Source organism: Apium graveolens, chromosome 8, assembly GCF_009905375.1.
Source record: "Apium graveolens cultivar Ventura chromosome 8, ASM990537v1, whole genome shotgun sequence".
NCBI classification, from domain to species: Eukaryota; Viridiplantae; Streptophyta; class Magnoliopsida; order Apiales; family Apiaceae; genus Apium; species Apium graveolens.
This window is the reverse complement of record NC_133654.1, coordinates 222,602,679-222,614,740: the sequence shown is the minus strand read 5'-3', so window position 1 is coordinate 222,614,740 and position 12,062 is coordinate 222,602,679.

Below are 12,062 nucleotides of genomic sequence, written 5' to 3'. Positions count from 1 at the left end.
TAATTGACTTAATTAGTCTATCAGTGATAACTTATACACCACCACGACCCGATTAGTGGTACTTACTCTCAACATCCATTCCAATACAACTCTCACGGTTGTAAGTAATCAGCTCATTACTCTTAGAATCATTGCTGCCTTACTATGGTCCACCACTGACCTACTGTAGTCATTCATTTTCCATGAAGTCTTAATAGCTAACCATACGGAGTCCATACATCTCGTATCAAATCCTTCTAAGGAGGTAACATAATCACCATTCCTGATTCATGAAGAACACTCATGATCCTGACATACATACATGACATGAAGCAGATAAAATTTGCAGAAGAGTTCCGCTCAAAGCAACGATAGCAGGTTAATACCATTCTTAATCATATGCCTTCAATAGAAGACTTAACTCAAAGGTTTGTTTAGTCCTTTTTGAACTATGGTCCTGGCTTATCTCGAGATAGTATCTTCTGAGATAGATAGCCCGCTCATGGCGATTACACGAATTAAACCTTTACTAACTACTATTACGGTTGGGTATTGCACAGTCATCAGAAGGAATGTCAATCTTCCAAACCATAATACAACCTTCACAGTTTTAACCATCATCACTGTATTCCTCTGGCACAAGCGCCTATAATTATCCTTTTACCTTTAAAGTGTCGACCACCTCTTTGGCCTTTCCTGATATTAAAATTTCCTTATAGTCAATGTCATTTTAACCACCTCCAAATAAATTTTCTACCTTATTTCAATCACTGCTTTTGTAAAGATGTATTCCTTAAAATCTGATGAGTAAAAAAAAATCACCATTTTTCCATAAGTTATTGCCTCAGTCTTTAGAGGTTAATCACTGTCACGACTGACTCTCAATCATACTTAGAACATCTTTTATCTTAAGTCCTAATTGCCCTGAATAATTTTGACCATTACTGGTTCGATCCATACCTTCTCGTGGTTTAACACGTGCCTCACTTGGCATCAATATAATTACGTCATATTTCCTTTATCAACATTTCTGTTCTTGAAAATTTTGAATATTACCTTTCTCCTTGTAAAACCTCTAGGGTTATCCTTGAATCGTTCCTCCTGTATTCCTTAGATACAGGGCATATCAAAATACCATTTACTACTACTAGAACCATTGTCTATATACTTCTGAAAAATTTCTCCACTGATTCTTAAAGGTTGTTATTACCTTAATCCTTTCCAATTCATCCTGTCAAAACTCACACTGTCCCTATTAAGGGTGAAATGCCAACCTTTATGCATTCCCCTAGGATTCATTTTAAGTTACCGATGTTCTATTCTTAATTCCACCTTTAAAAAGGTACATGCATCCTTCCATGGATAAATCAATTCATATATCCTTGATAGATTATCTTATTCATCATTCCCACCTCGATAGTCTATACCTAACTTCATAATAGCATCCTTATTCAAATTGAGGACCATCCATATGGCCTTCAAAAGATAATAATGGTCATCCGCTTTTCTTTCCTGATTTGGTAATAATCACATGGATGATCTGGAAGATATTGGTCGTGTTCAACGTGAACTTCTTCTTAATAATTCCTTATTTACTTTTGTTGTTTATCTCAACAGTCATCTCAATGTTGGGATATCTCTCATACCTGGCGTCTCCCTTTCTGGGTATCGAGCCACCGGTCTTACATTTCACATTATTGAAGGTCACTTCCTTCATCCAATTTTTCCTGATTTCTTACTTTCTTGTCTCCTCAGTCTATCTGTGTCTCAATATTTATCCTTCGAACTATCTCAAGGTTTCCTCGAATCCTCCCAACTTACAAGGGATAATTTATATGTATCTCTTATGCCCTCAACCATCAATTTTAACTCATGGTGAATCACCCTCATCCTGACGATTACTTACTTTTCTATTTCTATTACTACGAGTCTTTAGGGTTTCCTCATACCCAACTTCCTTATCATTATTTCATGAACTAACACAACATAAGCATTGATTTCAAACATCCCGTCATTCTGGATTCGTGTCCTCAGAACGAATCTTGACAACTTTTACAACTTAGATTCATAATTTATCATACTCGTCTGCCTTTGTCCTGACTCTAAAGCTTTTACACTATCTCCTTATCTTTGGGAATTACTTTCCCGAAAACAATTGACTGGACTTAAATCAGTTTATTATAATCTATTGCTCCGTGCCTTCCTTGGCCTTTCACCAGCAGGTGGTCTCTCTCTTAGGAGGGTGAGTGATAAAAACAGTCTTTTGTGATTCGTCAATCATTTAGAATCTCAAATGATTCCTATATTTCCTTTAGCCAGGCTCTTGCCTCGACTAGGTCAACCTGTTCCTTGGAACTCTGAGAGCTTAACGATTTAAAGGTCATGAAAGAATTTCCTGCCGCATTGTCCCCTCAGGGTGGTGGTTGGGGATAATAGTCTAAGTTCTGTCTAGACAGGTCCATAAATTGCCATATAGGAGTACCGTCTCGGGTCTCCTTTCCTTACTCGACTTTCTGTTTCCTTAGTATGAAATGTTTCATCCTACCCCCCATAATTGGGGTCATCTTTTAATTTAAAATCCTCATTTTCCACTCCATTATGTCATGGGTTCCTTCTATCTTGATGGCGACCTCCCTGATTATCACACTCTGGGTTTGCCCTAAATCCTATTCCTCAAACTACGGCTCTCATCTAAGTTCTCATCCTTAAGCTCTTGAACTTTCGGAACCCAAATTCTATAGGAATACCTCATTATTCCCTTATCATCTTTCTCAGTATTAATCTCATATTTATTTGTTGGCTCTCTGCCTTCATTCATCACCTTTTTCTGGCACAATATGCTCTTTTCCAATAATTCGGTCTCTATTGCAATCTCAAACAGCTTTTCGGTACCGGCTCCGGTTACCTTCACTACTATTTCCATTTTCTCAAAATATCTTATCAACTCTCCCAAAGACATTATCATCTTGAGTCTCTCCTTTTTACTAATGGCATCAGCCACCACATTGGCTTTCCCCGAATGATAAAGAATCTCCCAATCATAATTCTTGATTAGCTCTAACCGCCTCCTCTGGCATATGTTGAGCTCTTTCTACGTAAGAATGTACTAGAGCACTTATGGCTTAGGTAATTCTCGCACTTCTCTCCATACAAGTAGTGCCTCCAATCTTTAGGGTAAAACTATTGCCACGAGCCTAAGCTCATGAGCGGGAATATCGAATTTCATATTACCTTAATTGTCTTGACGCAGACGCGATTATCTTGCTGTGCTAAGAAGCACCCTAATTCCTTATGCGAAGCGTCACTTACAAATCACAAAATCTCCTTTTTCCATCCGGCAACGCCAACATAGGGGCCGTCACCAACCTTTGCTTCAGTTCTTAAAAGCTGTTCTCGCATTTCTCTGTCTATTCGAACTTCTCAGTCTTATGAGTAAGCCACGTTAAAGGGGCTACTATCTTTACAAACTTGAACGAACCTCTGGTAGTGACCGGCCAATCCTACCTCTGGTAGTCGACCCAACCAGGGTCATCAATTCATCAGTGGTCCTTTATCCAATCTCGTCAGAATCCTCCATGGGATCCTCCTCAGCAACTATCCCTTCTAGGACAACATCCTCAACCGCTACATCCTCAATATCAACATCATTTGGTCCTGCGTTAGGACGCTCTATTGGATCCACAATCTGATCTCCAATTAGTAATAAAACATCATCGCGTTGATGTTCCTCAACTTCAGGGTTCGGAGTCCCGCTACCATATACGATAACGAACTACGCTTCTATCGCTACATTTATAAGGGTTCCCATAAGGGTTTTAACTGTCAGTACTACGTTAGGTAGTCCGACTATGAACTTGGCAAGAGTTCTTATTATCTTAGTGAACTTATTATCTTAACGTCCCATCATCTTTGAGGTTTATAACGCTTAGCTCTGATACCATTTCTGTAACACCCCCAGATCCGGGGTCAGGGATCCGGGTCGTCACGAGTTCCATTTCCCTTAATAACACCCAATCTTAATAATTACTCAACTACTCTGTACTGTGACCCCACAATAAACACACACACCACACGTTATAGTCTCAGAGATGAACATCCAAAAATAACCACAAGTCATTTTATTCCACAATTATCTGCCAATACACCTTAAAAGGTTTTCTGAATAAATTTACATTTCTTTGCCATTATTACAATTCATAAATATAAATAAATCTGGTCCATCAAAAGTTGAAAGCCTAGCCTATTGGTAGTTCCTACCTCAGTTACGGCGGCATCAATGCTTCTAGAAAACTGCGGAACGTCTCCTAATCGCTTGTGAATCGGGAGCTTGGTTCTGTTCATCTTTTCTATCTGTTGTTGTGTGATGAAAGAAGAAAGCAAGGGTGAGCAGCAAGCCCACCAAAATAATATGTATAATGATTAATAGTATATGAGCCTACTCATAATACTCATGAAAGTCTTGGTCAAAAGAAATGAACCAAGTTGATATCTTAATGCGATGAAGTCGCAAAATATTCAGTATATATATATATACATATATACTTTTCAAAATATGGGAAGTCCTCTTCCATGCATAATATACACAAAGTCCCAGTGTATAACTGTATATATAAAAAACTATCGTTGCAAGGTGATCTCATATATCTAACCTTGTCTCAACGTTTTTCCGAAAATCCTTGTCATTCATAAGACAATCATTAACTAGATATAAGTTTAAAAGATGAAGTTACAAGATACCCCAAAATACTTATATCTTTTCCAAATACTACTTGAACTACCCCCGTTCAAGTTATAATCAGTTTCAAAGGTTCATCACATAGATGAGACTACAAGATATGATTTGAATAGATTCAATCTTTGAATATCATTATAAATAATGAAGTTACGAGATACTTCATTAAGACCCGATATATAAATATATTCATATATATCTCCCATACATTTCCTGAAAACCTCTGTCATGTAAAGTATGAACAGAGTTGCAATATCCAATGAATTTGGAAGGAAAAGAATTTTGGCATAAACCAGATATCTTGCTGATCAGGCAAAGATACCAATAAGTAACCTTTTCTACTAGTAGATGGATGAATCCCCCACCGGTCATCACCCTGGCCACATAAGGACCTTGTGCTGGACCGCCACCCGGCCTCTTACGCGTTGATGGACTGCCACCCAGCCACTTACACTTTGATAGACCGTACCCCGGCCTGTCGCTTATGCCGACTCAATTAGATGGGCTTACTTCCCGAACATTGGGCAAGTAATCAATTCATTTATCAAAACAGCAACCTTGTTGCGAATATAAAATACACCATAGAGCCGGATCCCTCAGGTTTTGAGCGAGTATTTAAATCCCCTTAAAAGGAAGATCTTAAATATAAAAATGAGTTTTGGGATCCGCTCTAACTTTTAAAAATCATTTTGAAGACTCGAAAACACTTTAAAGAGTGTTTGGAGTAAAACTGATTTAATGAAATAAATCTGTCCCGATATATTAGAAAATATCTGAATATTATTATTTAAATAATATTCCCACAAAGAATTATCTTTATAAAAATAATTGTAGTAGAAGTATTAAAACTTATACTTGAAACGAGTATTAAATAACCAAAGATACACTTATATGAAAGTATTATCTTTATTTGAATAATCGAAAATAAGTTTGATTATTAACACTTTATTCTCTAATGAAATAAAGAATATATTTCAGTAATAAGCGGAGTCATAATACCTCGAATGAATATTATAAATAATATTCATTAAATAAAATAAAGGAGTCATACATCCTCAAATGAATATCCAAGTAATATTCAATAATAATATAAACTGAGTCATAAGCCCTCGAATGTATATTCAAATAATATTCAAATAATAAAATAAACTGAGTCATAAGCCCTCGAATGAATATTCAAATAATATTCAAATAATAAAATAAACTGAGTCATAAGCCCTCGAATGAATATTCAAATAATATTCAAATAATAAAATAAAGGTATCGAATAAACCTTATTCGATCCATAGTTTTAAAAACTATATCCATATATATATATATATATATAAATAAATATATATATAATATACTCGGGAACATCGACTCCCGGTTTAGAAATATGTTCACCTTTTATCCCCTATACTAAGGGTATACGCAACTACTTGCTTATTTCTAGCATAGGTATTATGCAACTATAAGCATTAAAATCAACAGATAGATAACCAGATTACGAAACAATCATGCATATATACCATATCAGCATGCTCCAATATATCGCAAAATTTGCTAATAACAATCATGCACTTAGCACAAGATAATGCATATACATATATTTACATCACAACAACAGTATAACGGGTAGAAAACTTGCCTGAGCGACTGGGGGTTACGAATGGCTCGGGACGAGTCTGGTAACCTATAAACAACAAGTAAGTTGGAATTAAACTAAAGTCACTTGTAAATCTATACTTTAACTAACTTAGACTCTAACGCTTGTTTTGCGCTTACTGATTCTCTTAAGTCACTCGAGTACCCTCGGCTCCACCATTTTTAATAATTTAACCTTTACGAGTTTTAAGGCGATTCCTTCGCGAGTGTCTTACCAACTGCCTAACACACTTACCATAAATGTTTCATACATTAATTAACCCTTTTTGGTCTTTAACCTATGTTTCAAAGTAAGGCGAGGGGAAAAGTTTCGTTCGCGAAATGCCGTTACTTGAAATGGTCGTTTCTCCTAAACCGTGCATCGGAATCGAACGAACTACATATCAAAATGAAGCTCGTAACATGAGCTATCTAAACATGGCAGTGGTCATAATCTAGCAGGGGGTTCTCGGGTCCTAATGTTATGCACAAAAACAGTCCAAAGAAAATCGGACGTTACGACGGCTATGTTTACGCGATTACCAATGTTTAAACTACTCCAATTAACCACCAACCAACTCATAACCATCAATACAACAAAACTTCACCTAAACCATACCACATCAGTCCATAATCTCCAAGGTTTTCAACTCAAAAAACCACAATCAAGACCTATGAACTATAATCAAGCTTCAATTACCAAAACACTTCCAAATCAAACCAAACTACTAATAATCACAATCCATGCTTCTCATTTCACAACACCAACCATTAAACTTACTAACAAATAAAGTAAAGGCTAGGGTTTGAAGTTTATACCTTCCTTGGGAGGTGTTAAGTTGCTAGGAAGCCTTAGGGAGCCTCCTACAAGCTTGATCTTTCCAAAGAAATCAAGAACACAAAGTTAGGCTTTGAAGTTTCTAAAAGTCCGATTTAAAGAACTGTAAAAATGAGGGTCTTACCATGATTATTTGGACGAGACTTGTGAACAAGAGTTGTAGGCCATCTCAATACCTTTCCAATGAGCTATAGAACACAATATTTGAGTGAGAAATGAAGGAGATACAGCAGTTTTAGTGTTCTGGTTCTGTTTTGGCCGAGAGCATGAAGAACAATGCCTTGGTTTCTTTTTGATTTTGATGAAAAATGATTTGCTTGGCTTGGTTGGTTTGATTTTTGTGTTTTTTTTAGTAAATTACCTAGTTGCCCTTGATTTTGTGTGGTTAAAAAGCCACCACATCTCCTTCCTTCCCATGTCATGCTTGTGTCATCTTCATGATGTCATCCTCCCTTCCTTGTCCTCTTTCTATTGGTTGGATGACATCATCCCCACTAATCCCCTTGATTAACTTCCTAATCGTTTGCCTAATGACCGCTGATCTGTTATACGGTTCGCTTAACTTTCGTTTTCGTTTATCGTTTGAGGGATCATACCCGGGATCTTATTACTTAGGTTCCCTTAACCTTTCTCAATATATTATATTCCTTTTATGATCCTCTCCTATAATCCTTTAATTTAAATCCTTTTTATCCTGTTACCTTTTTCTCAAATCTTTCCGTATCTAGTGTATTTCCGGGAAAAATCAAAGTGTTCGGATTTGGATTCTGACGATCTTTACATACACTTATATCCCATATAAAGTACTAATAAAATCTCAGAATATCCATATCAGAACCCCTACATAGTGTGGCATGAAAAGTTTTCTCATTCAGCAAAAACACTATTCATAAGGGTTTCAAAAATTTCCCAAAAATTGGGGTTATTACAGAAACCCTAAGGATAAGAGCACAGATATGTTCCGTCAAAAGATCAACGAGAATGAGTGTTAATCTAACTGTAAAATAAATAAGCGATCAAGGAACGATCTTATGCAAGTAACAAGGGAGATTAACCAAGCAATTAGCAATAATCAATAGCATTAAAGCACAAAACATCACCACATAATAAGATTTGGACATGTGGCATGGAGGTGATGTCATCAAGATGATGCAATCACTTTATTAAAGTGAAATTAAGATATTAACCAAAATAAACCTAGTGAATTAATCCCCACCAAGCATTTCACTCTCATTTCCCAAGGCAAGAAAGCAAGCAAACCTTCTTCTTCCCCATTCCTCCAAGAAGCTCTCGGCTGCTTTTCTTAAGAATAAGAAGTCCAAGCTCCAGTCCTTATTAATTATCAAGGTAATTATTTTGGCTTCTTGATGGTTAAATATAGATACTCTAGGAGTTTAAGCTTCCAATTGCATGTCTAACTAGTTCAAACAATTTATCAAAGATGATGATGAATAGTAACTTACTTGAGTTTTCTTGATTTTACATGAAAGATTAAGGTGTATAAGCAAGGATCAAGGTTCTCTTAGGCATTTCAAGGCTCTTATATTGTATTAAGAAGCTCCAAGAAGGTATAACCAAACTCCCCCTTTGATTTGAGTTATAAGCTTGTATGTTTTTAGAATTTAAATGCATGAATGTGTGGTTGTTAGTGGATGAGAGGATTAAGCATGTTTAGTTTATGTATGTTAAGTTATTGTTGATTGATTGTTGGAGCCATGATTAGTACTTGTTGGATTTGAGGTTCTTGAGCATATTTTGACTTAGTTTAGTTGTAAAAGTTGAGATCTTGAGTTGTGATTAGATTAAAAATGAATTGATGTTGGATTGTGAAATTGGTTGTTTAAAGTTTTGAAAATCGTTAGTTATAGCCATCGTAATGCCTGATTTTCCGATGACTATTTTTGTGTGTAACTTTTGGGCTCGAAACCTCCACAGTTAAACCTTACCACTGCTATGATTATCTAGATTATGTTTTAAGCTTCGTTTTGGTATATAGGTCGCGTTATTCTGATATACAGTTTAGGAGAAACGATCATTTTAAGTAACGACATTTCGCGAAACCACCTTGACATTACGAGTAAATTGGAAACTTTTTTTAAAGCCATTAAAAGACTTTTCGAATCATGACACTTTTATGTAAAGTGTCGAAGGCAGTTAGTAAGGCCCTCACAAAGGTTTCACGTTAAAAAGTTTAATTTTCAATTTTATAAAAAAGTTGGAGCCGAGGGTGCGCAAGCAAGAATGTAATTTAACAACTTGTAAACGAGTGTTAGTGTATATGAGAGTAAAGTTTAGTTTCATAAGCGACCAAGGACTAATCCTGAGTTATGATATTTTTTATAGGTTACCGGACCAATCCTAGATCCACTACCACCCTCGGACATTCAGGCAAGTCTCCGGACCCTATTACTATTGTTGTGATGATTACATGCTATAACTTGAGATAGAATGCATGAATGTTTGAAATAAAATTTTGCGATATAAATGGATGTATGATTTAAGCTAAAATCTTACGATATGTGTGCATGCATGTTTTGAAATCATGATATTTCAATAGTGATAAATGATTGTTAAAGTAGATCTTACGAGCTACATAATACCTATACTAGTGATAAGCTATATTTTGTGCATACCCTTAGTATAAAGTATACGATTTGAACTTTGTATTTTAAACCAGGAAGCGATATTTCCGAGTATGTTACATACGGTTTCTAATAATTAGTAACTGAATAAAGTTTTTCGATGATTTTAAACCCTAAAGTGAATATTATTTCGAATATTCATTTAATATTTTAATTACGATCTATTATTATTATTGAATACTATTTTGATTATTCGAGTATAGATTTTACTCATGAATAATTATTTATTTATTTAATAAATATTAGTTTGAATATTCATTTAAAACCTTTAAACTCTGATTATTTTATCTAAATATATTCTTTAAACCATGATTATTTAAGGGGTATTATTTAAATATTCTCTTAATATTTTCAAATAAAATTTACAAGTGTTTTATATTATTTAAATCCTTGTCCTTCAACGTTTTCGAACATTATAAGATGGTTTTAAAATTAAAAGCGGATCCCAAACCCATTTTCAAATTTAAATCTTCCTTTCGAAGGGGATTAAAATACTCGCTCAAAATATAAGGGATCCTGCTCAGTGTTGCATTTTATATTCGCAACGAAGTTGCTGAATAAATAAAGAAAGTTTTAATTACTTACCTAACATTCGGGAAGTAAGTCTTAGAACAAGTGTAATCCATTAACAAGCATCACTTGGGAAATATAAGTGAGTTTCCCTTTCCATCTAGATAGGATTTCTTGGTGGAGTCTTGTCAATAAGTGTCTACTTGGGGAAAAGGGAGACGAGCTTTACATTTCAGGGTCATGAATTTCATCCGAACTAGGTGTGGCGTAAGTGGCCGAGTGGCACCGGTCCAACATTTATTTATTAAGGGCCGAATGTGCCCGGAAGTTCTGCTGTAGCGCTTCATTCCTTAGGAGTTCAATGATTGGTGGACAAGTAAACCCGACTGTTCTCTCCTACATGTAGGTATTTAGTAGAGTTGCACAATTGCGAATGGTCATCGTAAGTTGAAATTTTCCCGCGTCAATGCTTCAGAATTTGTTCGTCATCCATATTGGATATTTTTAAATCTGCAACGCTATCATGAGAACCTCGAGAGAAAAGGCTACGGCTGGGTAATCAACAATCCCGAGAGTAAAGGCCACGACTGGGTGACCGATGAGCGCTGGCAGAGTCAACACTTCAAAATGATGTATTAAAAATAAAGTATCTTGTAGCTTCATCTTTTAAATAATATTTCAAGGATTGATTTTACTTGAAGGGACAAGGGCCCTCAAGAGTTTTACAAAAACGATTTATACAAGACTCACCTTGTAACTTCATCTATATGATGAACTTTTAAAAACTAGTTATACTTTGAACAATAGTAGTTTTCAGAGAGTTATCAACAAGTTATGTAAATATATTGAAGTATTTAGTAACTTCACCTTTTAAACATATATCAAGATATTGATACCTTATGCATGGCGAGGATTTTTAGAAAAATGTTAAGACAAGGCTAGATATATGATATCACCTTGTAACGTTATATTATATAGTTTATATTTGGAAGCTCGGTTTATACTTGTATAACAGGGATTTTCGGTGATTATGAAAAGATATATTTCGAAGTAACTTGTAACTTCATCTTTTAAAATATATTGGAATAATGTTTATATTATGCAACAGAGGATTTCATAGATTTATGAAAAGTATATATATTGAAATATATTGCGACTTCTTCATGTTAAGATATTGAACTTAGTTCATATTTGCATGACAAAGACTTTCAGAAATACTATAAAAATGTTCATATACTATTGATCAGTTATATGTTATTTTGGTGGGCTGTGTTGCTTACCCTTTCTTTATTTTATCTATCTCACAACCACAACTAGACAAGATGGACATGGTCAAGCTCCCAATTCATGAACGGATAGGAAACGTGTCGCAGGTGTGGACGCCGCTATAGCTGAGGTAGGAACTACCAATAGGCTAAGCTTTCCACTTTTGGTGTACCAAACTTATGTATAAATTATGAATCATGTTATATAATGGCATGGAACATGTAAAATTACTCAGAAATCCTTTTGAGTTGTAATACTTTATAAATTGTAGATCATATGACTTGTACTTATTTCGGTTTCATCTCTAGGACTATAACTTTTGGTGTGTGTGTAAACTGTGGGGTGATTATTTGTTAACAATAACTTATCTTATTAATAGGCTACCTACTGCTACTTTAGCTGGTTCTACACATTATCAAGTTTTATTTGATTCTCTCCCTGACTACAGCCTTCTTCGTATCTTTGGGTC